A 25,026-nucleotide genomic window follows, 5' to 3' on the forward strand; every position below is an offset into this window, starting at 1 on the left:
ACAATTCTCTGTAAGACAGTGGCTCTTGAAATCTGGTGAGCATCAGAATTATCCAGGGAGAGTATTTAAGAATGCCATTTTCCCGACCCTCCCCAAACATTCAGAGTTGGACTTTCCAACTTGATCAGAGTCCAGGACACCTGGGTTCCACTTGATTGTGGCTAATTAGGTTGTTCGTTTCATGAACAGCTCATTAAGATAGTCATCTGAAATTTGAAGGGCTTTCAACAACTTTCATTCATTCCCTCCTTTGTTGGTGGAAGATTTTTAGAGCACCTACCAGGTGCCGGGCACTATTCTAAGTCCTGCGGGTACCCCAATGAACAGACGAGACAAAACCCCCTGCCCCATTCATTCTGTTCATGTGAATACTTTCTTGATGAGAATGATTTCAGCTAGCACATAGTTTAGAGAGAAAGCTGCAGAGGGAGGCAGATAGCTGAGTTTCAGGGTTAACCCGGAGTTGCAGTTGCGGAGTGGCAAGGCCTGCTCCTGAACTTTCTGAATGAAACTTTGTAGCAAGCCTTTAAAAAAAAGTAACCACGAAGGTCTGAAGATAAAGTAAGCCAACCTTTTCTTGCAGGAAAACATACATGCATAGAGGATCTGTGCAGCTAGTGCTAAATGGCAGCTTCTGTGATGATCCCAAGTGGAATAACTGTTTAAGGTGTGGATTCTGACTCAGAGGAGTTTACAATCTATCCTGGAGAAGTGAATAAAACCCAAGAACAGAGGAACATACAAACACATGATAAGAGGTATAAAATGTTGGAGGGAGCAGAAAAACTTAAAGCAGCTGGGGCAGGTTTCATAGCAGGCAGGTGGTAGGGTGTGGATTCGGGCCTGGAAGGATGGATGGGAGGGTCTGGACAGGTGGGAGATGTGGTGGGAGATATGTCCTCAGGGAGGACAAGGCACAAGCAGAGTCTCATCGGGCAGAGCAGCAGGCTAGAGGCAGGACGCAGAGGCCAGAGCTGGAGTTGAGGCCAAACAGCCCTGGGTTTGAATCCTCCTTTTGTCACTTACTGGCTGTTGTAGCTGTGGAGAGGATACTTATCCCCCTTTTCCAGGTGCGGAAGCTGTGGATGAGAGAGGTTGACAGCTACCTTGAGTTTTCGTGAGGATTAAAGGTTGTATATCTCAAGGACCTGGCATGCCCCCAAGGTGCTGGATGGATGTGTTTCAAGCTTAGTAGGTCTGAGATACCACGGGCACACAAAATGTTTTTAAAGAACTCCAAAACATTCCCTCTTTATCTCTCTTGGGACTGCAAGGGTTGATGCACTGGAATGATTTGTGGCTTCACTATGAATGGAGTCCCCTTGTCGCAGAGTTCATTATCGGAAGGTTTTAGTGCATATGAGAAATGCTGTTTCTTCAATTCTCAGGGACAGATAAGCAAGCACTCTCAGAGGGGTTTTCCTAGACAAGCCTTCTCTAACTTTTGTTAGGGCTGAAGAAGCTGGCAGGGGGACACCCCCCAGCAGTACTTCTCACCACTGTAAAGCTGATAGAATATTAGATTTCCATGGGTCAATGGATAGATTTCCATGGGTCAATGGATAGACAATATATATATATTATATAAAATATATATGTGTAACTTGCAACCAACATCCCTGCCTTTGGAAAGGGCTTATCTGACCGTTTTGGATATTCTTGCTTTTTAACCTGGGACCCTGTAGTTTTCAGGAGAAGTGGCATTTGATATGTGTGACCTGGGTAAAAATTATTTAACCATTAGGGTCCCCGGCTCCCTCATTTATAAAAGGGGAGACATCATTATTTCCATCTTACAGGGTGAGGTAGGCAGAATAATGCACTCCCTCTTAAGACGTCCATGAATGTGTGAATGTGTTATGTTACATGGCAAATGGGAATTAAGTTGCAGACGGAATTGAGGTTGCTGATCAGCTGAAATTGAGAAGAGGAGAGTATCCTGGGCCATCTCAGTGGCCCGATATAATCACAAGAGTCCTTATAAGTGGAGGAGAGAGACAGCAGAGTTCAGGTCAGAATGATGCAAGGGGCAAAAGATCCCACCAGCCTTAGTTGGCTTGGAAGATGGAGGTAGGGGACATATGCCAAGGAGTCCAGGCAGCCTCTGGAAGCTGGAAGAGACATGGAAGCAAATTCTCCCTAGAGTTTCCAGAAGGAACAGAGCTTTATGGACACCTTGATTTCATCCCAGTTAAATGCCTTTTGGACTTCTGACCTCCAGAACTGTAAGATAGTCAATTAGTGTTGTTGTGAGTCACCACATTTGTGGTAAGTTGTTACAGCAATGAGGGGAAGCAAACGCAGAGTTAATGAGAGAATGACATATTACAATGCTTTCGTAATCTGTAACCTTGGCAAGCCCCTTGATATCTCTGTCCCTTAGTTTTTTTTTAAGTATAATGTGGGTATGATAAGAATAGCCATCTTATGGAATTGCCTAGTACACATGAAGTGTTGGAACGCTGAGACATAGTAAGGGCCCTGGACGTGTTGGCTAATGGTATTACTATTATATAAAGCACACAGACTGGCCATGTAGTATGTTCTCAAACATAACTATGCTTATTATCTGTTGTATGGGAAGGAGAAGGAGCCTTGGTGAGTGCTCTAGAACTTCTCCTAATATCAGTAGCTCCGCTTACAATGTAGGCACATATCACAAATTTCAAGAGGCCCTGCCCTTTTAGGCCTTGCCTAGTTCCTGTTTTAATAGGAATGTATATGTTTCCTTAAGAAAGGTGATCTGACCCCGGAGACTTTTTTAGCAATTCATATAGCATTGAGGTTTTCCTTTTTTGTACAACAAACTACACCAAAGCTTAGTGGCTTTAAATAACCACTATTTTATTATACCTCATAATTCATGGGTTAGAAGTTCAGGCAGGGCTTGGTTGAGCGGCTCTTCTGCTCCACGTGGCATCCACTGAACTCATTCAGAATTATTCAGCTGGTCTGAGCAGGAGGGAGGGATGTCTGGGTTGAGCTGGCCAGAAGAGCCAAGGTCTGACCAGTGTTGTTCTCTCCCCATGGTCTCTCCAAGTGGCTTGCTTGGACTTCTTCAGAACAGGCTTCTAGTAAGTCTCCAGAGACTCAAACCTGCAGCAGGAAACTCACCCAGTGTTATATCCACTGTATACTATAGGTCAAAGCAGTCAGAGGTCCCGTCTGGATTCAATGAGATCCAATGACCCCACCTCTTAAAGGGAGGAATGTCAAGGAATTTGTGAGTGTCTCGAACCCACCACTCATCTTTAATACTTGCTAAAGAGAACTCAGGGAGTGAGAAACAGATGAGATGTAAGAGACTAAACTGCCCATCCGGGGCAACTCAGCAAACCCTGAGCCCATGGGCCTGCCTCACAATAACCATTCTGGATTCAACTAACATTGATTATCTACCATTTAGAAGGACTGGTGCTAGGTACTTTCATATACTTGATGTCTTTTGCTGCTTTGAAATGAAAGCGTTATACTTCAGCTAAGGGATAAACCAAAGCCTGGAGGACAAGTAGGGGTGCAATTGAAAGTTGCTCATTTAACCTCCAGGGCCTTTGCTTTTCATTACAGGCTCATCTAACCTGGGCTTTATGCCTCCATTTTTTTCTGACTCTAGGCAGACAGAATGGCCTCAGCAGGAACGCAGCTGTGTTAGACGTCTGTGTCCTGGGAGACCTTGGGGCATTTTGAATCCTGGTCAGAATGGACCCGAAATGAGCTCATGTTTCTAAAGTGCTCTGAGCTCCTCAGAGAGCAGAATCCATTTAACTCCAGAGCCTGGATGGTCTCATTGGTGGGTCCCTGCAGTGGGGGACTGGTTTGTCACTGCTAGCACCAGGCTGGGGCCTTGGATAAATAGGGGGAAATCAGTCTCCAGGCTTCTCTATCTGCCATCTTTTCAGCCACAATAAATTAATCTTCAGAAAGACAGAACACAATAAAAGAAGAGGGGGAAAAGAAACAACGACCAATCTGATAAGGCTGAAAGGAAAAGACGCTTTCTGCTCCTACAGTGCCCCAGGTGAAGTAGGGGGCTCAAGCTGGCAGGTGGGTCTGAAGGAGCAGACCAGGCACCCTGGTGCCAAGCACACTCCAGGAGTTGGGGACAGGTGGGCAGGGACCAGGTGAAGAGCCAGGGGGTGTCTTGCTGGAGCTACCTGTAGATTGTTCTGGATTCGTTAGCATCTCTCAAAATAAGATCAACTTGATGCTGATTAGAGCTGAAAAACCCCACAAGCCTAGCATTCTGAGTGTCTGACTCTAGGGCCCCTGAACAAATTGTTTTCCCTTTTCATGCTGATCCTTGTGAACTCTTTGGTTCAGCGTGGCTCGCCCATGGGGACAGGGCTGGAAATGGAAGCACAGGTTTCCTCTTGGCACCTAGCTGTCAGAGCTGTCCCCAAGCATCCCAGCAGGAGGGAGACAAACAAGCATTCTCATCCTGCAAGCTGATGTCTGTATATGCAAATGGACTGAAGAGCTCTCAGCCTTGAATCCTATTCACAAAAGGTTTACAGTGCCTACCTGTGCCAGGTGCTTTCACAGAAATGAGCTCATTTCATACTCACAACAGCTCCGTGACGCAGCTAGGTATTATTTACCTAAGATTTGTTATGAGGACACTCAAGTTCAGGGAGGGTAAACAACTCACCTAAAGTCTCACATCTAGCTGTGGCTATCTGAGACAGCTCTCAATCGATCCAGAAAGTTTATTTAAGGGCGAATGCCCAGGAGGTGGGTCTGTGGCTTTTTCCAAAGATGATGTTGAGGACTTCAGTATTTAATGGGGAAAGGGATGATGTTAGGAAGAGAGGGAGACATTTTTTAAAGGTGTGGGTAAGTAAGAGACAAACGGTTGCTTTCTTTTGAGTCTTTGATCAGCCTTTTGCTGAATACACAATTTATATGTGAGAGGGGTTAGAGGAATAGCCATTTATGCCTTGGGCTAGCTCAGTAAATCTGCATTTTTACATGAGAGGAAGCAATCAGATATGCATTTATCTCAGGTGAGCAGAGGGATGACCTAGAGTTCTGTCTTTTGTCCCGCACCTGTGAAGACAAGCTGTCGATTTACACTGTCGGGGGTAAAATTCAACGGAACCATTTTAGGGTAAAGATCTTGGGGCCCACAAGGAATTTCCTAGTGGAAAATTGTGAGAGAGGTATGTAGCTTTTTTAAATCTTTGTAGTTATCTTATTTAGGAATAAAATGGAGACAAGATTGACTGATGAAGTTCCCAGCTTGAATTTTCCCTTTGGCTTAGAGATTTAGGGGTTCTGAGATTTATTTTCCTTTCATACTGATTTCCAATTATAAATATGGGTGCCTGACGCAGTCTAGGGCACTTTCCACCATCCAGTGGCTACAGGTAATGTGGCTGTATGTAGACCAGTGAAAATGAAGTGCTTGGGCACAAATGCCCCTTGGAATTATGCTTTGAGTCTGTGCACTTGACCTCGAACAGGAATTTTAAACTTTGACAGCCTGGCAATGCTATGACCCCCTTCTCAGAATAATGTTTCAAAATATGAATATAAATCAAAATACCTAGGATTACAAAAGCAAGTTATTACTCTGAAATACAATCATAAAAATATTAAAAAACAAATTTGTGGTATGGTAATGTGCCTTCTTCTTTATTAATACAATGAATAATGAGATCTAGCAAAGGTTTAATAACTACGGTAATTTCAACTAGTTAGTGATGAGCATAAATAACGTTTTGAGATTTCTGCAGAAACATTCACATGATCTGAATACACCTGAGATTTTAATTGGTGACAGAAATCACAGGCCACGGCTGTTACCACTGGGTTTGTTGTCTGCACTTACAAGGAAAGGGAATACTGCATTCCTGTTAGAAGTTACTGAAAATAAAATGCGATTTTTTTCCACCATCCAGGCTCATTGGTCCCTGATTCCCTTGGGTCAAGCACTTTATGTATTTTTATACGTTTAATCCCCACAGCAACCCAATGAGGTAGGTAGTTTTACTATCCGCGTTTCACAGATAAAAATCCTGGGGCACAGAGGGATTAAGTAACTTGCCCAAGGTCACACAAGGCCACTGAGTTGATACAGTTAATCAGGTTGTCCTTCTGTCTCCAAGGGGGGATTCTGCAACCCTCTTGAGGAATACCATGTCAAGGAGAATCTTTCTTTTGGATTTTTCCCAGTTGGGCTCAACCTTTTCTAGTCACTCCCCTTCCGGCGGAATTTTTCGAGTGCTGGTCCCTCCTCTCGGCCTGGTTAGCTCCTAGTCACCCATCAGGTGCCCCCTTTCCAAGGAAGGTTCCCTTGGATACTTCTCCACCCCATTACACTTGCCTCCAGCTCTGGGATGTCTTCCCCTTGGTATTTGTGAAACCTCTGTCTGTGTGGTCATTAAGTTATCACCTGCTTTTCTTGCTAGATAGTGCACGCATGGGACAGAACTCTGCCTGGTTTGGATCACCTTTATATACCTAGCACCCAACTGTCTGTCTGGAAAAATGCAGATGCTCAGTAACTGCTTGCAGATTGAATGGAGAATAAATGAATTACTAGTCACAGAGGTAAAACTGATTTCCTCATCGTGATTACCGACTTCCTTGATTCCCCTCCCCCCATATGACCATGTAGCCAATCCTCAGCTATTCTTTTATTGCTGTTCATGAAATGGGTCTCTTTGTCTCTCTGGCCTTCAGAGCATCATTCTTTCTCTCCTGTGAACCTTTTCTAATTTTTTCAAACGATATTTCTGCTTCAGCTTCCTCTCGGCCTGCTTTGAACTTCCATGTTCTGCGTGGAAATTATTTCTGCTTTGAACTTTCACGGCTAAGATGTTTTGGGAAATACATGTTGGAGGTGTTGAGAGGTATGACTCCACACAGAAGCTGGCTCTCCCCAAAAGTTCTGTGTTCTGGTCTGTGGCAAGGTGGAAGCCTATGGGGTTTCAACCTGAGAGCACCATTTCTACTCACCTCGAGGAATGCAGCTGTAAGACAGGAGTCAAAAGTTTAGGCTGGACAACAAATGGGTATCTAGCATGATGCTTAAAGTGCTCTCCCCCAAAACAAATGTTGTCATTAGGACATTTAATTTCAGACTCGAGAGTCTCTCCTGCAGAAGGAAGACCTTATTCCTCAGCTGCTTTGCTGCAATGTTGAAAATGAGGCAGCGTAGCAGTGGTCATCCCCCTCCCTTTTCAGGCTGCTGGGATTACGGTGGGCAGAGGGCTTTCCTTAGTCTGGTTTTGGGGTGCTCCCCACCCAAGCGGCCTTTAATTTAGTCTGTATTTTCCTGTTTTACTGCTTGGTATTTAGATAAACAACAGAGAAGAACAAAATGACATCCACTCCTCAGAGCCCCCAAACGTGAAGAATCGATATGGAAGTCTTCCCAGATTCAGATTTTTTTTTTTTTTTTTAGATGGAGTCTCGCTGTGTAACCCAGCCTGGAGTGCAGTGGCACGATCTTGGTTCACTGCAATCTCTGCCTCTCATGTTCAAGTGATTCTTTTGCCTTAGTCTTCTGCGTAGCTGGGGCTGTAGGTGCATGCCACCATGCCCGACTAATTTTTGTCTTTTTGGTAGAGACGGGGTTTCTCTAAATTGGCCAGGGTGGTCTTGAACTCCTGACCTCATGATTCGTCCACCTCGGGCTCCCAAAGTGCTGGGAATACAGGTATGAGCCACTGTGCCTGGCTAATTCAAATATTTTATTACATTTTCTGGGGCCAATTTAGATTACCTTAGAGAATTATAATATTGTCTCTTCTAGGGGTGAGAAAAACAGTAATGCACTTTAGAGGATATTCATTTGAACCTGTTTTGAAAATAATTCTAAAGGATTTCTAAAACCATAGAAATATATGGCTGCACCGTTACATAGGTGGGCATATCCCAAAGTGACTGCCTTAAGGTTGGTAACAATCATTTGGGTATATAAGTTTAGGTGTGATGTACTTTGGCTTGCACCTGCCCAAGTGAAAGAGTTCCAGGTATGGGAAAGGGATCTTCAAATGACAGGCAGCAGAGAGGGGCAATTTTCTTCCTGCCTTTATCTGAACTACGCTGAAAGAGGAGAGGGCACTGCCTTATCATCTAATTGCCACTGGATAACGTTCCAATAAATTACACAATGGTAAGAGCATTGGGTTTTGGAATTAGAATGACTTGGATTCGATCTTAGCTGATTTGTAACCTTGGGAGCAATGTGACTTATCTTCTCTGACACAGTTTCTCATCTGTAAAATGGGGATAATATGACTTACCTCAAAGGATTATTATAAGCATTAAGTAAAATAAAGTATGTGAAGCATTTAGTAGAGTGCATGACATATGGTAAATATTTGTTAAAGGGCAGTAGTTTTAAAAAGAGGTTATTCATCCAATTCTTCATCACCCATGCTGTTTATGACTTAGTTTACTGAGTGCTTTAACATGCAGGTTAACCTGCATTAACCAAGTTCATCCCAACGTCCCCCCCCCCCCCGAGGGTACATTCCTTTCCTTATTCTGAGCTGAGAAGTGATGCTAGCAAGGTGATGTGACCTGTTTGAGGTGGCCCAGGTAGTGGCAGGGAGGAGAGGTCTGAAAGGCAGGTCTCCTGGCCTCATCTGGAGTGACTTTCCCTACATCAAGCCTTGGTCTCTCCTACAAAATTATCTTGGAAGTCATTGAATGAGTGGATCTGGACTTCTTAGAATGTGGCAGTATAAAATAATACGGAATTCTAAAAATGAGTATGGTTGTCCAATGTGATTGGTAAACAGCAGGACCAGGGGAGCAGGAGGCAAGCCAGGTGTCAAAGCAGCAAACATGCAGGGAGCACCCTACTGGGCACAGATCTGCCCTCATCGGACCCGGGAATGGTGCCTCCTTAGGTCTGCGTCCCTGTCCTAGTCTTGCACATAGGCTCTGCAGTCCACACTTAAGAATTCCTGGATCAATGGCAGCTTCTGGAAAGAGTGCACAACCTTTGAATGTGCCAGCTTGGAAATGCATCCCCATCTAGGTGTCTCAGTTCTGAGAGTTTTTGTTTAATCTTTATGGTTTTAAGATCAGAGCTTAGCCAGACTGAGTAGTTGGGTTCCCCTGAAAGTGGTGGTGGTGGACTGGGAGGTGATCCCAGGAAGCACATCTGAAGGAGAGAGGACAGTGAGATGGGAAACCAGGAGAAGCCAGCAGGAGATATGGTACTGAGGCCACTGCTGTGGTTCCTCTGGACCTCTTAGGAAGTCTACAGAATGCCTCCCAAATTTATGCCTGAAGGACAGGAGGCTGGAGGGCTTATCTGTCTGTCCCTGCAAGTGTTCCCTGAGCAGTAACTTCTGGACACCTGCGGAATACTTGTGTGAAGGCTGAGGGGACTTCCACGGTGCTGGCGAAGGCTCCAAGGTGGGAAGTAGCAAGGTGGAAGCAGGAGGAGAGCCTGAGCTCCTGTGGAGTGTCCAGCCCAGTTCGGGCTAAAATCAGTGGTGGATCAACAGGATCTGTCACGGGTGCTAATGGTAAAGCCAAGAGGGTTTTTCTGCATTTCATAAAAGGTAAAGGGTAAAAGTTACAAGACAAGGAAATAGATGTGAAAAAGAATCAATTTGCAGGTACGCCATTCATGAATCAATAACTTTTGCTAATCAATCCTAGTTGACTAAAAAGATCTTTTTGACCAAGTTTCACCCACTAGATTCCATAGGCATTAAGAATCCAGCTCAGAGGTAGAGTAAGCTACCTCTGTGATTTCAAGGGCCTCAGGGTGGTCTTGTGCTCCAAACTACCTTCTTACCTGCCCTGGAGTTACTTAAAATCCTTGGCTTATAGATTGACCCTTTGCATTGGGAAACCTACTTCCCAATGTTCATGTGTTCATTTACATTGTCATTCATCAAGAAATAGTTAGTGAGAACCTACTAGGTGCCAGGGACCAAGCATAGGGACTATAGTGTGGTCAAAATAGGAAGAGGGGAGGTAAGAATGGGTCCGTTTGAAGAGCTTACAGTATACATAGGAAACAAGGAAATACACATGTGAAAACCTTTATCATTAAAAGGCAAATTCTGGTTAAATTCTAAGAGAGTGTAACAGAGTCAGACAAGTGCGATGGGAATATAGAGGGAGGGTTCCAGAAGACTGGATTTGCCAAGAAAGGCTGTTGGGAGGAAGTGAGTTTTGTCCTGAGCCTGGAAGGATGTGCATAGTCTTTCCACAGTTATTTCTCTAACCACACAAGCACTGTGCCTCTTTTCTTTTTCTTCCAGACTAAACCTTTCAAGGTACCAAAATAAATCCAAGACTATGGCATTAATAGCCATGTTATGATCTTAAACCTTTGGTTGCCTTGCAAAAGAAAAAAAAATCCTCCCCTTACTGCTGGAAATCATATTGCTGGCTTACCTGGAAGTTGTTCATGAATGAACAACTCTTGCTAATCACTCTGGTCGATATTTATCATAGGTACATTTTACGAGATGAATTCTGTCACCAGTGTTGGCAGCTTCTCACCAAGTCCCACCAGCAGCTGCAAATATTCATTAATAATATTTTGTTTGGGTTCCCACTTGCCACTTTCCATCCTCCTGCTTCATAAGTATGAACAGCATCATTACCAAGTGGCGCCCACAGAATGGAACACAAAGGCAACTTGGAAATTTTAATGAAAACAGATGTTGAGAAATGCCATTATCCCATGCACGCTACAATAAATAGCATTAACATTTCTAAGTGACAGGCCTCGGAATTGGACTGCAAGGAGCTCACATTTACAATTAAATGAGAGACTTATCCTTTTGCATCCCTGGATTCTACAGGTGGCTCGGTGACAGTCATCTCTTAGTGTTTCGATTTTAGTGCGGCTGTTAAGAGCCAGCTAAGCAGGGATTGGACAGGCAGGCACTTAGGAAGGTGTTAGTGCCAGATGCATTCATTGTCTAACTGCCTGGATGCAAAACTAACTTAGCATAGCAGCTGAATGTGAAAGCTCTTGAAATGATTTCTTCTCAAACAGTGCACTCCCTGTGCCAAGGAGGGGCATCATTGTTTATGTCACTAATGACTACATCCTGGGCCTCCATGCATTTTGTAACCCCTGTTCCTTTATTAGAGTAATCAGAAAAAAGATCACATAATTACCAAGATGTTGCTTTATGGGCAAGGAGTATGGCCACATACGCCTTCATAGATGTGAATAACACCACCCTGGGTATTATTATCACCCAGATTTCACAGATGCTAAACCCCAGCGTAGCAGTTAGAAGCACGGACTGTGGATCGTAGGAGATTGAGGTTGAAGCCTGGCACTGCTACTTACTAGATCTTGGTTCTCAAGCAGATTGTTTATTTTGTATGGGCCTCACTGTCTGCACCTGTAAAGCAGGGGACAGTGATATTTACTTTCAGGATGTTGGGTAAGTATCAAGCATCTGGCATGATGCTCACTGATAGCTGTTGGCTTAGGCTCAATTTTGAGGTCACTGTTATCCCACCTATTCACTGGTGTAAGATCGACTTCACCAAGGTCATGTTCCATGAGGACGGTGATGGCCAGAGAAGTGTTGGACTCAAGCAGGGCACAGCTTTCTTGGAGCCTACGCTCCTTATTTGTTAAGTCAATCTCTCTGACTCTTTCTGTCTCTCTCTCTCTCTCTTTCTTTACCCAACCACTCATCTTTTGAATAGCCATCCCACACATCAGGTAAACCTTGCCATGACTGAAAGCATTCTTTGAACCGCTTTCTCCAAGCAAATAGGTACATTTAATTCTAAGAGGACCAGGACACCTTACAAGCAATACATGGAAACCTCCTTAATTGACTCAGCAATTCCAGAATGCATCCCTGAATGACTTTTACCCTAAATTTAGAAGTTGGAAAGGGGTCACATGTAACAGAAAATACGTATTTTCTAGTTTTTTTTTTTGAAGTATACTTGGCCATAGTATTTCCTGAGGGGATCCTAATACCTTTCTATTAAAGTGCCAACCTGAAGTTGTAAATTTAGAGAAACAATTTGAGGTGAGGGTTTGACACAGCAGATGGCAGGGGACTAATGACAAGTTCCAACTCTTGGCTGAGCATTTGGAACATCTCATTACTTGTAAAGCATTGTTTAGAAATTGCCTTCCTGGCACAGAACTGGTTGACACACAGATATTAATGCATCTAACCCTCCAAACTGTACAGATAATTTGCTCCTTAAGTCTTTATATTTAATTGGCTTTATGCTATTTAAATATTGGAAACTGAAAAATTCAATGCTATTTCCTTATCAAGTATTTCTGCATTTACACTTTTAAGATGAGGAAAATGAGCCACATGTCCCAGATTCCACAGCAAGAGGGAGTCCGAATGGGACAATAGGGTCAAGTTGTTCTCACACTTGACAGCACATAAGGCTGATCCTAGGTGTGCACACACTGTGAACAGACACTCCTCCCTTTGGCTCAGTGCTGTATGAAATGTGTACACTGAGACTCTACTAATGTAAGGCCAGGAGGTCAATGTATGTTTGCTTTGAACGTGAATCTCTCACCATGATTACACGCCAGGGAGATAAATGTGATAGAACAAATAAACAAACAAACATGTGAAAGTTATAATAGCTTTAGAATAAACGTGTTCCTACAAGGAGATCCCTGGAAATGCTTGTACATAAAGGCAACCTCCTCCCTTTCCCAGAGCTGAGATTATCCTGAGAGAAGCTGGAAGCAGGACTGTATTTGAAGACAGCAGGTTCCTTGCACGTTCAAAACCACTCAGAGTTAGTGCTCTGTATCTTATTATGGCAGAACCAGATCGCAAGATAAGCCTGCGGTGCTACAATAGTACTGTTGCAAATGTGTGGTCCTGAGGGGTCTTCTTTGGAAGGGCTCTGCTCTCAGAAATGGCCTTGGGCTTGCAAGCTGGGAATGTTTTCATGAGCGGACATGGATTCGGAAAGGGTCAGCGTGGCTCAGGATGCAGCAACTGGGGAAATAGAAAACCTGCTCTGTTTTGGTCTGGACTCCTTTCTTGTGCTTCGATTCTTCAAGGATCGAACAGTGTTTGTTTCGTGTTTCTGTTTGGTGTGCAGACGACATATTCCTTTTAACATGGATTTGTTCAAGTAGACTTCACTGTGGTGCACAGATCAAGCTATGTTAAAATAATGTGAAAGGTCTGCATTGAAGCAATCTGAAGCAGAGAATTCCGCGTTTCAGGCTGCTACACCACCTTTAAATCAACTGAATGTGTCCGTGTGTGGCTGTCCATAGACTCTTCTCACTGCTGTTATCCTCATAATAGGATCATTCAGGTTCTCTCATCTGGTCTCCTAGATGCTCGTCTCCAACTATTTCAAACTGAAGTGATTTGTTACCCAGCACCACCCTTCTTCCTGCAAGAGGCATAAGGATGAAGCAAGCTTGCTTTAATGGGGGACCCAGTTTTCCCTGTCCTCAGTTAAGTATTTTATTTACAGAGCTAATCAGCCCTTAGAAGCATAAAATAGGCACGCCCACACATTACAAAAAAGGCACACACAAGTGCAAGTTAAAATAATTTAGAGCAGACTGGATTCACTGGTGGCTCTGAGACCAGTTTGCCCACTGCAGGTCTGCGCAGCCATGTCCCTGTTGACAGAGATGCATTTGATCACCTCCACCTACATACCATTTGCTGTATTAGCCAAGTGTGTGTCTCTTCATCCACTCACCTGTGGCTCCCACTTAACTGGCATCCTTTGAATATCAGCAGCCCTCCCTTTGGAGAGCCGGGGAATGGGAGTCACAAAAGTGTTTCCTCATGCTGAAACATGCAAATTGGAATTTCTTTATGAAGACAGTTGGTGATGTGCTAACATGTACAACGAATGTACGCCCTCACACCTTTAGCCCCCGAGCACAGCACATCTTCAGGTAGGCAGACAGGCTGCAGACACACAGAGCTCTCCTGCTGCTGTTCAGCAAACCCTGATTTCAAACCACACACCGCCGATCTTCCTGAGGGTCACATTTCTCTTTGCTCATTGTTTTTGTAGGTCTGATTAAGTCTTATATTCCTGAAAATGAGGTTCAGCCTATATCTGACTCCAGATTTATGAGGAAGAATTAACACCCTGCTGCTTCCTGAAGCTTTATTCCCTTGCAAGTCTACGTTTTGTTTCAGCCCTTGGAGTCGACCACATATTTTCTTGCAACTTCTGTTGCTCTCAGCGTCCGTGTCTCCAAATGCACTGACCCAAATGTACCAGTGCTTGGGAGAAAAGTTGTCTTGTATTCATTTAAGATTTTTTTTTCTATTTTATAATTATGCACCAGGAATAGCCCAAATATCACCAAAATGTAACCCACTGCAATACATAAAGAAATTTAAGTTGCAGTTTGCGGTTCGGCTCTAATTCCTGGAGACACTTTTTAGTGCTTTCCGATCCCAGCACATTATCTGTTTTGTAAGCTGGGAGGTGAGGTTGTCATAGGTCATTTGGCCCAGAATTTGGGTGGGCCTTTGATTTCTTTCCAGGGTTTACTTTCCACACAACTGCAGCCACCAGAATGAGTCGGAGCTAGGCTGAAACTATTAATCGGTATCGTGGTTAACATCTTATCCAATTTGGGCCTAAGAGAAAAGCCTGACTCATAGATACAATGTGGAAGTTATTTGCCTTTTCGGAAGCCCCAAGAATCCTTTCTATCAGACTTGGCTCCTGGCAGAAAAGAGAAAAAACTGATGACATTGGAGATCATCTCATCTGCTCGCGATTGAGGGAAAATTAGAAATCACATCACTCAGGAGTACTGTGAATGCCATGACAAAAAATTATTCTGAGATGCAATTGGCTGGAAATTCTGAGTCTAAGAGTCTTGCCCTATCTGATTTGTAAAGAAGAGAATTCTCAGGACAGGAGTCTCAGCAACATCCTTGAAGGCCTTCCTCACTGGCGCATCCCATGCTGGACTGCACAGAATGGCACTGCCAAAGCACTCCCATCCGTGCAGCTGGCCCTGCGGCCCCGGCCTGTGCCACCATTCCAGACACACGAGGAACGCACCACAGCTGGCCCATAATTAGAAGCTCACAGCAAACAAATCATGGCTTTCTTGTCAGTGTTCCTCCTACTGACCGTGCTCAGAGCATGGCAGATCCACCCACATGCCAACAAACACAGGACAACAAACAGATATTGGATAAAAACAACCCAGGTGCCTCCAGTCGTGTGTTTTGCAGTGGTTTCCCTGCCACTTCCCTACTGTCCAGGACATAATTTTGTTTGAAATTTTCTGTCTGTACCATCATGGAGTTTCCCAGTGAAAGTCCTGTGATTAATCCTCAGGAGTTGAATTCTCCTGAAGACTTATCTTTAATAACGTCACTCCATGCAGAAAACAATTCAAAACAAAGAAGAGCTGCTTTAGGCTCTATACCTCCCAGGGCTTGGGAGTAATTTTCTCCTATAAACATCATTGACATGCCCAAGAAGGTATGTGGCACTTGCTCAGATTTAAGAAGGTCCTTTGACCCCTCGTGGATGCTAAGATATAGCCAAGGAATAAATAGGCTGGTAGAAACTTTAACAAAGTGTGATGTCCACAACTTGAAAGTAGGAAAAGAATTACATTAAAACAAACCAAAAGTCAGCCAGAAAAGAAAAGCAAAGCAACCGGAAAGATTCAAGCTCCTTGCAAATCCAAAGATGGACTTCCCTATCAAATTTTAAACAGACACAACTAAAATTTATGAAAAGCCTACTACGTGTTTGATCCTGTATGTGCTGAGTATTGGAGGCAGAATGAGAATTCTGATGTGGTCCCTAGCCCCAAGGAATCTATAATATCATCAATGTGAGCAGAGGCTTGGACAAAGCACTATGGGGGTTCAGAGGGGGACACAGATTCTGCATGAAGGAGTGTACCTAGGAGATGGGTATTGAAGGGTGGTGTTGTAAAGAATATAATCCCCTAAAGAGGTCTGGCTTCTGCCAGTACCTTTGCTAGTGTCTCTAGTGCCTTCCTTTGCCTAGGGGATTTGGTTTGCACTTGGATAGTCTAGCAATGTGATTTAGGATGGGGGCTTTGGGTCACGAGGCACCAATGCACTAGAGACTGAGATCAACCATATGGGCAATCAATCAATCAAGCTTGTCTCTGTAGTGGGGCCCCAATAACAACCCTGAACACAGAGGCTCAGGTGAGCTGCCCCATCTTTAGTGATACTTGGTCTGAGTTGTTACACATTGATACAAGAAAGTCACACACCCTGACTCCAAGGGAAGAAGATGGACAAAACTCTGCATTCTGTACTTCTCCAGACACTTCCCTGTGTTCTTCTTTCCATGGCTTATTTTAATCCTTTCCCCACAATAAACCATAACGTGAGTACAATAGCTTTCAGTCAGTTCTGTGAGTACTTCTCACAAATTATCAAACCTGACAGTGGCTTGGGGACCCTTTTGCCCCTGCAGCTGATGTCAGAAGTAATGTGGTCTCTTGAGGGACCTATTCGTTCTAATGGTTCAGTTGGCATAACTCACACAAAGATGAATGGGATTTTGTAAGGGAGAGGAGAAAGGTGCCACAGGAAAACTACTCAATCTGATACCTTTAAGGTTCCTCCCTGATATAAATCCTGACTCCAACAAAGCCTTGATAAACAGCCTTTGTGCCTTTACCAGGATTCTAAAGTATATGATAAGGATCTGAGCCAAGCTGATATATGGAAGATGAACAGAGTGCCTGAACTGAAGTTAAACCATACAGTTCAAAACATCTTTACTGTATTGACAATCTGGTTAAAGGTGCCTGTTTGAGACTCCCAGAGGATAAAGTTCTTTTTCTTATTTACCAAATGAAAGAATATGGTAGCAAGAAAGCCAACTTTTTGTTGTGTACGTGACTTGTGGAGTGAAGAGAAAATGTTGAGAAATTTTTCCTTAACTCCTCATTGCAGAACAAGTCAATGAAAGAGTTGTCATCTCCTAGTGCACAAAGTGGACATTATCTAGGGCGATGAAGCATGCACGTGCTGCGTGGTGAGATTTGACATAGGGCTGCGTCCTCCAGGAAGCTTTCTCTGAACCTGGTGGTCACGGAAACCTCACGGATGTTTTCATGACACCTTGGGCATGACTCTGCCGTACCTCTTCTTACAGAACAACAAACTTATCTGTGTGCTGCCTTCTAACAGAACCTGAGACCCCTAATGCTTGGATCAGTGTGGTCCCTGCTTTGGTATTTTCAGTCCCTCAGACATTTATGGGCCTGACCCACAGAAGATATTTTTTAAGTTTTTTTTTTTTTTGGTTGAATGAATGAACTAACCAACAGCTTCAGAGTAGTGTGGTTTAGCGGAAAGAATAGAACTTTTGGATTAAAAAGCCAATTGGGTTCAAATCCAAGCTTGGTCTTTAACAAGTATGTGGCCTTGGGTAAATGACAACTTCATCCAAAATCCAGTTTATTCAACTGTGAAATGGGTTTAATATAACCAGCCTTAGAACCTTGAGGGAGGCAATACTTGTATTGAACACTTGCTCTGGGTCTGACAGCTAGTAAATGTTCAATACCAATTAATCCCCTTTCTTTTTCCTGGAGTACAAAAAAGAAAACAATCAAATATAGCTGAGATAATATTTCAAAACCCTGAATTCAAAACTATGAACTTGTTAGACAAGGACATGTCTAGACTCAGAGTGGGAATAGAAGCCTGGTGAATTGGTGGGTAGGAGTCTTTATCATGGGATTACTTCCACAATAATTACAAGGGAATCAGATCTTGTCTAGGACACAGGTCCAGATTTGAAAGAACCCCCCTTCCCACCTCTTTCAATCCTCGCTACAGCCAGGGACATGCTCTGCTGTGAAAGTGTCACAGCAATACAGGGAATAATGACTCCATCTCCTTTGAACTGAAGCATAGGTGGGCTAACTAAAAGTAATTTTACAAAAGATGTCAGTGGTCTGGCAATGGTACCTCAGTGACAAACTATTGTGATTAAAGGTGATTTTGTCAAAGCAGAACTCTACCTCTCACAATGGAAGCTTTGTTTATTTCACATGGGACAGCAACTGGCTATCCTTTTCTAACAGCTTGCAGTCTACGTCCAGGCATACATCCTATCTCTCTACACTCCTAAAGCCCCAAAGAACTGCCATTTACAGAAATACATCTAGGATATAATCTGTAGTTAAATGCATAGTTGATTCATCATTATCTTGGGTTATTTGGAATTCACATTATTTATGTTACTAATCCTGTCCCCAGACCTCTAAGTCATTGCTCATCATCCCTCTAACAAATAATAATAACAGAAAAATCTCCCTCAACATGATATTTGGACATCATCTGTCTGAAAGGTAATAAGATACTGCAACTACAATGATTGAAATGAAGGGAAAAGATTGTTAATATAATAGAGTTTCTACCGGGCACGCTTTAAATCAACGTGCAGAAGCAATTTAAACGACCCATCCTGTCATCATGTTTACAATACATCGATTTCTCTCTTTCTTTTTCCCCCTTGTGGTTTTTATCTCTTAGGTTATTTTTCCCCTTCCTGTGAATTTGGATAGCGAGCCAAAGGAAAAGAAACTTCAACAAGAAGTCTGGCTCAAATCACTCCAGGGCCAGACTGCACCTTTTACAACATTTCTAATAAATCATGAGGAAAAAGAAATCTCTGCCATAGTAGCACATTTGACAAACTGAAATTAAATTTTGCCAACTCTGGAGACACCAAGGTAACCTACTTTGTTATTTCTTCCCTGTTAATAGTTAATGGGTAAGAGGGAACATTTGAGGTTTCTGTTTTTTAAAGTGCCTCCCTCTGATCAAGTGTGATTCTCAAAACCCCAAGTCCATATTTAGCATGGAGTATGAGTTCAGGGGCTAACAATAAATATGGATATTTTTGCATATAGATGTATATGTATTTTTTTCCTTTAATTCTGAAATTGTTATCTCAGAGAGTGGTAAATGGAAGTTTTTGCTAGCAGTGAATTTTCAGTGTTATCAGCTGTCAGGTTGGAAAAATGTATGGCAGTAATAAAGGGGGGAAATATATGATCCATAAATAAAGAAAAACGGGACTTGTTTGGCATTATAAAGTTTTAACGCCTCTAGGTAGCAAAGGCTCCAAACAAATTCCCTTCCTTTAAATCTTCTTATGCTCACTTCAGATTGTGTCTCTCACATTCCTGCTCCCAAGCCTGTAAACAGTGCTGTGGCTGCAGAGACCTGCATACCAAGGAGGAAGAGGCACTGCACGGGCTGCCTCCACGGGAGGACTTGGCTTTTCTTCTTCTGTACGGGTCAGGGTGAAGAGTACGTCAAACCTCTAGCCGGCAATGAGCCATGAAAAAGTTTTTCACGGAAACAACGTTCATGGAGAGTGCCTTTGTGCCTTTCTAGAAATTTCCACATGCTGCTGAAAAATAATGATCAAGATCATCAACATGTATTGATCACATACAATTAGACCATGGTCAAGGTTGGGTGCAGCAATACTGGGATGACGGAACCTGCCTTCAGAGAGCCCATTGTCTTTTGGGGGAGAAAGATAAGATACCCTATGAGGCCGCCGAAATAGCCTAGAATAGTGTTTACATGCAGCACGGGGATGAGGATTATTGGTTGAATAAACGAATATGAATGTAAGGTTGTCATTAATTCACTGGGAGTGGAAAGGGTAGTGAAAAGTTTTGTTTCGTTTTGTTTTGTTTGGGGGGCTGGAGGAAAAGGGGTTGGATGTGTATCAATGAAGGAAGTGACTCTTGATCAGGGAGGAGAGGAGGAAACGCCACACTGGTTCCAGAAAGCTGTTCTTCAACATCACTTTATATTATATACATTTTGTTTTTAATGACAGGGTTGCCTTGGGTAAAAAGATAATGATGAGTCAGCATATTATAGGCAAACAATCCAGGCCATTGTGTGAAGGTCTTTGCTCTGGTAGAAATGTGTTATCTCCCTGAAACATCCAGGCGGGCTCCTCTGCTGTCACTGTACAATTTGCATGCTTCAGTAATGTTTTATGTATTATGCTACTTATACGCTAAAATGTACATGCACGCTCCTGCAAATTTAGGTAAATTATGAATAAATTAAATCTTATCTAAATAAACAAGTGTCTTTTTGAACCAAAATGCAAGCTGTCATGAATATTTAAGTGGACAAGGATGAATCCTCTTCCTCCTGCACTTCTTACAGAGTGCATTCTGTACTCTTGATTGCAGGAAGGAAAGTGTACACAGCTAGAGAAACAAAATCGACTCCTCACTAGGGACATGAACGTTGAGAAATCTGATCTGGCGGAGCGATACATTAAAAAATAAGATGCATTATGGAAATTAAGTTATATGGGTGTCTCCTAACCCTGGTAATCTCTGCCTTTTCACACTATATTGGAGATGCAGAGTTTGAGCACGGAGTTATTATTTTGATCTTTCTTTTAGTGGAAAGAGGCATCTCATGCATATTTCAACTCCAGAACCTAAGGAAATCCAGACTAGTTGCTTGTTGGTTTATATATTATTTCTGTAGGAAGCTCATAAGCATAAGGATTGGCTCATTGAAAATCTAAGTTTTCAAGAACATTCAGCGCCCAGGGTCAAGTCTAAGGATCTCAGTTAATGTTTTCAGGCCGCATCTCTATAGTCTTATTTTCCATTACTCATAGCATCTGGGAATCTGAGTTGAAAGGGCGGATGGGGATGGAGTTAGAAAATAATCAACAGGGAAGTTTTATAAACTTCCTTCAAAAGGCCACACTTTCCCACCTACACACATTAGCCCCCTTCATCCAAGGTTTCACGCTCCGATTTCAGTTCTCTCACAACTGTGGACTGAAAATATATGTGGGAAATTCCAGAAACAAAAAATTCCTAAGTTTTAAATGGCTCGCCATTCTGGGTAGCATGATAAAATCTTGTGCAGAACAGCTCCATCCTGCTCAGAACCTGAATCATCCCTCTGTGCAATTTCTCCGGGCTGTCTGTGCTATTTGCCTGTAAGTCACTCGGTAGCCCTCTGAGTTTTCAGATTGAATTTCACAGTATCACAGTGACTGTGATCAAGTAACTTTTATTTTATTTAATAACGGCCCGAAAGAGCAAGATTAGGGATGCTGGCAATTTGGAGATGCCAAAGAGAAGCTGTGAAGTGCTTTCTATAAATGAAAAAGTGAAAGTTCTTGACTTAAGGAAGGAAAAATTTATATACTCAGGTTGCTAACATCTATAGTAAGAATGAATCTTCTATTCATGAAACTGTCAACAGTACATTGCTATTGTTTAATTTTATGATTGTTGTTGTTAATCTCTTACTGTGCCTCATTTATAAATTAAGTTTTATCATAGGTATGTATGCACAGGAAAGAACATAGTGCATATAGGGTTTGGGACTATCTGTGGTTTCAGGCATCCCCTAGGGGTCGTGAAACATATCTCCTGCAGATAAAGGGGTCAACAATCCTCTTGTATAGTCTGTTCCTTCTGTCTAGAGGCCCTCATCCTCTTTGTCTGGAGCAACTATAGCTTTCTTGCTTCAAGACTTGGGTCTTCTCCTTCATGGAGCCTTGTCTAAGTTCCCCAGGCAGAGCGAGGCGTGTTAACCTAGTTGGAAGCCCCAGGAAGGCAAGGCCTATGTCTGCTTCTTCTCCATATATCCCTGGCAGCCAGCACAATGCCAGGCATGTAGAAGGTGTTAAAAAAAAATCCCTCCTAAAAAACGTCTCTCTTGTGGTGTCTGAGCTTATTGAATAAATCTCTCTATGGCACCACAAGATTGCTGTAATTCATTGTTTGTTTATAGGTTAGTCTGGCCCAATGGATGGCTGTGCCCTCAAAGGCAGAGGTCCATCTTATTGATCTTGTATTCCCAGGACCAAGTGCCGTAAGTATTTGATAGATGTTTGTTTATTGAAAGAAGGAAAGTTATATCCATTACATTGCAATTAACTGCAGCCACAAACCTGAGACTTATTAGCTCCTATGCACCCTACAATATTATCTTTGTCATAGTCAGTGTCTAGGCATCCTCTTTCATTATTGTTGACAGTGGTCTTCTGAATCTCAACAGGCTCCAAAGGTCTTAGTCATGCTCACTTATCCAATAGTTGTCTGTTTTCTACTTAAATCCTTCAGGAAAAGACAAAGGCTTCATGCATGGTCAAGGTGGGCCACTGGGTTGAAATAAGGAAGCACAATAACCGTCTTAGGGAGTAACCTTGCTTCCCTTTTATTTCTCCAGCTCTGGATCAGCTCTGGGCAGACCATGTACCAGGTTAGAATGGGGTAGGGTGAGGAGTGGACGCGTGTCCATTGAACTCCGCAACAGAGAAGAGGCAGGGCAGAGGAGAGAAGAGAGCGCTTTCAGGGGAGGTGGTGAGGAGGGCAGGGGACCTGCTGAGCCTCTCTGTGTGGGGTTGCTGTTTGGAAGACCAGCTCTGTCACGATCTATATCTGGGCTCTGCACTCAGGACAACAGACAGAGACAGCGAATCAATGTCACATCCAGTCTGCCCCTTTCCACATGGATGCCCCTGCTCAATCGGCCATGTATGAACTTCTATGGAATTTCTATGAACTCGTTTTAGAACGTAACTCTCTTTGCCATGAAAAAAACCTCCCTTCATATCAAGTTTAAATCTCTCAGGGCTCTGTAATGTAAATCCTCTTCTATCTACTCTGTTTTAAGCGGAAGGGCTGACACCTGTCCCCCTCCTTCTCACTATAAGCATATATCCACTGCAGCACCATTACCACACTGGGGTTCTTCCTCTTTTTTTTCAGACTAAGTCCCCCAATATCGTCCATCCACCTTCACTTGGGACCTCATCCTGGGAACACATTGCTCATGTGGGGGACGTGGTCCTGCCTCTGCAGAGCTTCAGAGTCAGACCTGGCCTGGTCTACATGTGTTGGTTTATAAAATAACACTAAAGACCTCATGCCCACAAGAGGTGACGTGGAAGCGATGGAGACACAATTAGCGGGCCGTAATGGGCCAGTTAATGTTATTGATAATGAGGACACATTTATTCACAGAAAGAGGACTGCCACCTGCCAAATGGCCAATGTCCCTTTGAACCCTGTCATAGACAGAACACTGGGCCGACCACGAGTTTGACTCAATCTCGTATCCTTTCAGTCAGACTGAGAGCTGGCCTCTCCATCGGAGAGAATATGGGTCAAGTTCAGAAGGACCAAGCATCACAGATTTTTTTTCTCTTTCTGTAAATGCAGGGCCTTTACTCGGTGCTGTGAGGAACTTGTGAGTTCTGAGTTCATCTGATCCCCGGACTCCCTGCCTAACTGCACACAATCCAAAGTCAAACTGAGGGGCTGGCCCACATTTCTATATAACAGTGTCCTCGTTCCCGCCTGCCCTTTAGGACAATATCCTGCATGATCAGAGCAGCAAGAGATGACACAGAGCAGCTCTCTGGGAGGAAGATACGGTCTCTGAGCAAGACAAAAACAAGAAAAAAACACTAATGGAAAACCCACGGATGCAGTTCAAACTGTGTCCCCATCAGTATGAAAGGCAAGTTTGCAGGGCTGGAGACAGGCTTTGATCTTGCCTCGAAGTCAAAGGCAATCTGGAAGATCTCCAAGTGTAAAGGTGCAAGAGAAATGCTTCCAGCGAGAGAGATTTCATGGAAGGTTGGAGTGGGGTGAGCTCACTCACTCTGCCGTATATCCTACTGGGAAGAAACTCCATTCCCAAAGTCCTGTTTTCAATTATGATCTGCCCAGTCTCATCCCACAGAGACTTCCAGCCTAGTCAGTTGTGCAATCAACCCAAAGTGTGCCTAAGCGCTAACTGGAGTTCTGATGGCTAGTGAGTGGGACTGTCAGAGGTGTTTGAACCAGAGCAACTCCATCTTGAATAGGGACTGGGTAAAATAAGCCTAACTTATTTAGCTTTATTTAGCCTTAAAATAATTTTCCCAGTAAGTTAATCACAGAATGAGACAGGATCAAGATACGGGTCATGGAGACTTTGCTGATAAAACAGGTTACAGTGAAAAAGCCGGTTAAAACGCACCAAAATCAAGATGGCGACAAGAGTGACCTCTGGTTGTCCTCACTGCTACACTCCCACCAGCGCTATGATGGTTTACAAATGCCATGGCAACGTCAAAAAGTGGCCCTATGTGGGCTCAAAAGGGGAGGCATGAATAATCCTCTTGTTTAGCATATTGTCGAGAAATAATCATAAAAATGGGCCACCAGTAGCCCTCAGGACTACTCTGTCTGTGGAGCAGCCATTCTTTTATTCCTTTACTTTCCTAATAAACTTGCCTTCACTTTACGCTGTGGACTCGCCCTGAATTCTTTCTTACACGAGATCCAAGAACGCTCTTTTGGAGTCTGGATGGGGATCCCTTTCCAGTAACATCTTCTTGGTGACCCAGATAGGACAATAGTGAGGAAACCCCTGATCCAAAGGCTAACTTGGGTAAGTGTGGGGGTCCCGTAACATCTTTCTGGTGACCACAGAAGAGACAATAGTGAGAAAACCTCTGACCCAAATGCTAACTTTGGGTAAGTGGTGGGGTCTGGTGACATCTTTCTGGTAACCACAGAAGGGACACTACTAAGGAAACCCCAGACCCAAAGGCTAACCTTGGGCAAGCAGTGTGGTGCAGTAACATCTTTCTGGCAAACCACAGAAGGGATGATACTGAGGAGAGCCTCAATCCAAAGGAACTAGACTGCAGCACTGATTGGCGGACTTTGGGTAGGTGGTGCTATACCCAGATAAAGGATGCGATTGGGTTAGGGGCCTGAGTTAAGGGAGTTGGCGTCTCTGCTAAGACAGAGACCATTAAAGGCTCCTCTCAATAAAAGGCAAGGACACTTGACCGAACTTGGGCTCGAGGTCCAACTTAGGAAGGTTAGAGTCCTTCCTAAGATTTAGGGAATTAGAGGCCTTGGTAAAGAACTAAGAATGGGTTTGGCACTATAGGATGTTAACTGCTATTATCTTTGGACTATTTTACTTGGCACTCTTTGCTGAAGGCTATGGGTGACAGAATTAGGCATGTACAGTATCTTGGGATATGGGGAGCTTT

The 25,026-nt window shown here is 43.5% G+C and overlaps 1 long non-coding RNA gene across 1 annotated transcript in view; it reads left to right on the forward strand.

The window, feature by feature from the left end:
- The first annotated feature begins 628 nt into the window (after window positions 1-628).
- LOC116418409 overlaps window positions 629-25,026 on the forward strand; it is a 29,044-nt gene continuing 4,646 nt past the window's right edge. Inside the window, exons 1-2 of the long non-coding RNA XR_004229244.1 lie at window positions 629-758; window positions 18,489-18,688. This is a non-coding gene — a long non-coding RNA (uncharacterized LOC116418409). The remainder of the gene's footprint in view (window positions 759-18,488; window positions 18,689-25,026) is intronic.

Source organism: Piliocolobus tephrosceles, chromosome 13, assembly GCF_002776525.5.
Source record: "Piliocolobus tephrosceles isolate RC106 chromosome 13, ASM277652v3, whole genome shotgun sequence".
In the NCBI taxonomy this organism is placed as follows: domain Eukaryota; kingdom Metazoa; phylum Chordata; class Mammalia; order Primates; family Cercopithecidae; genus Piliocolobus; species Piliocolobus tephrosceles.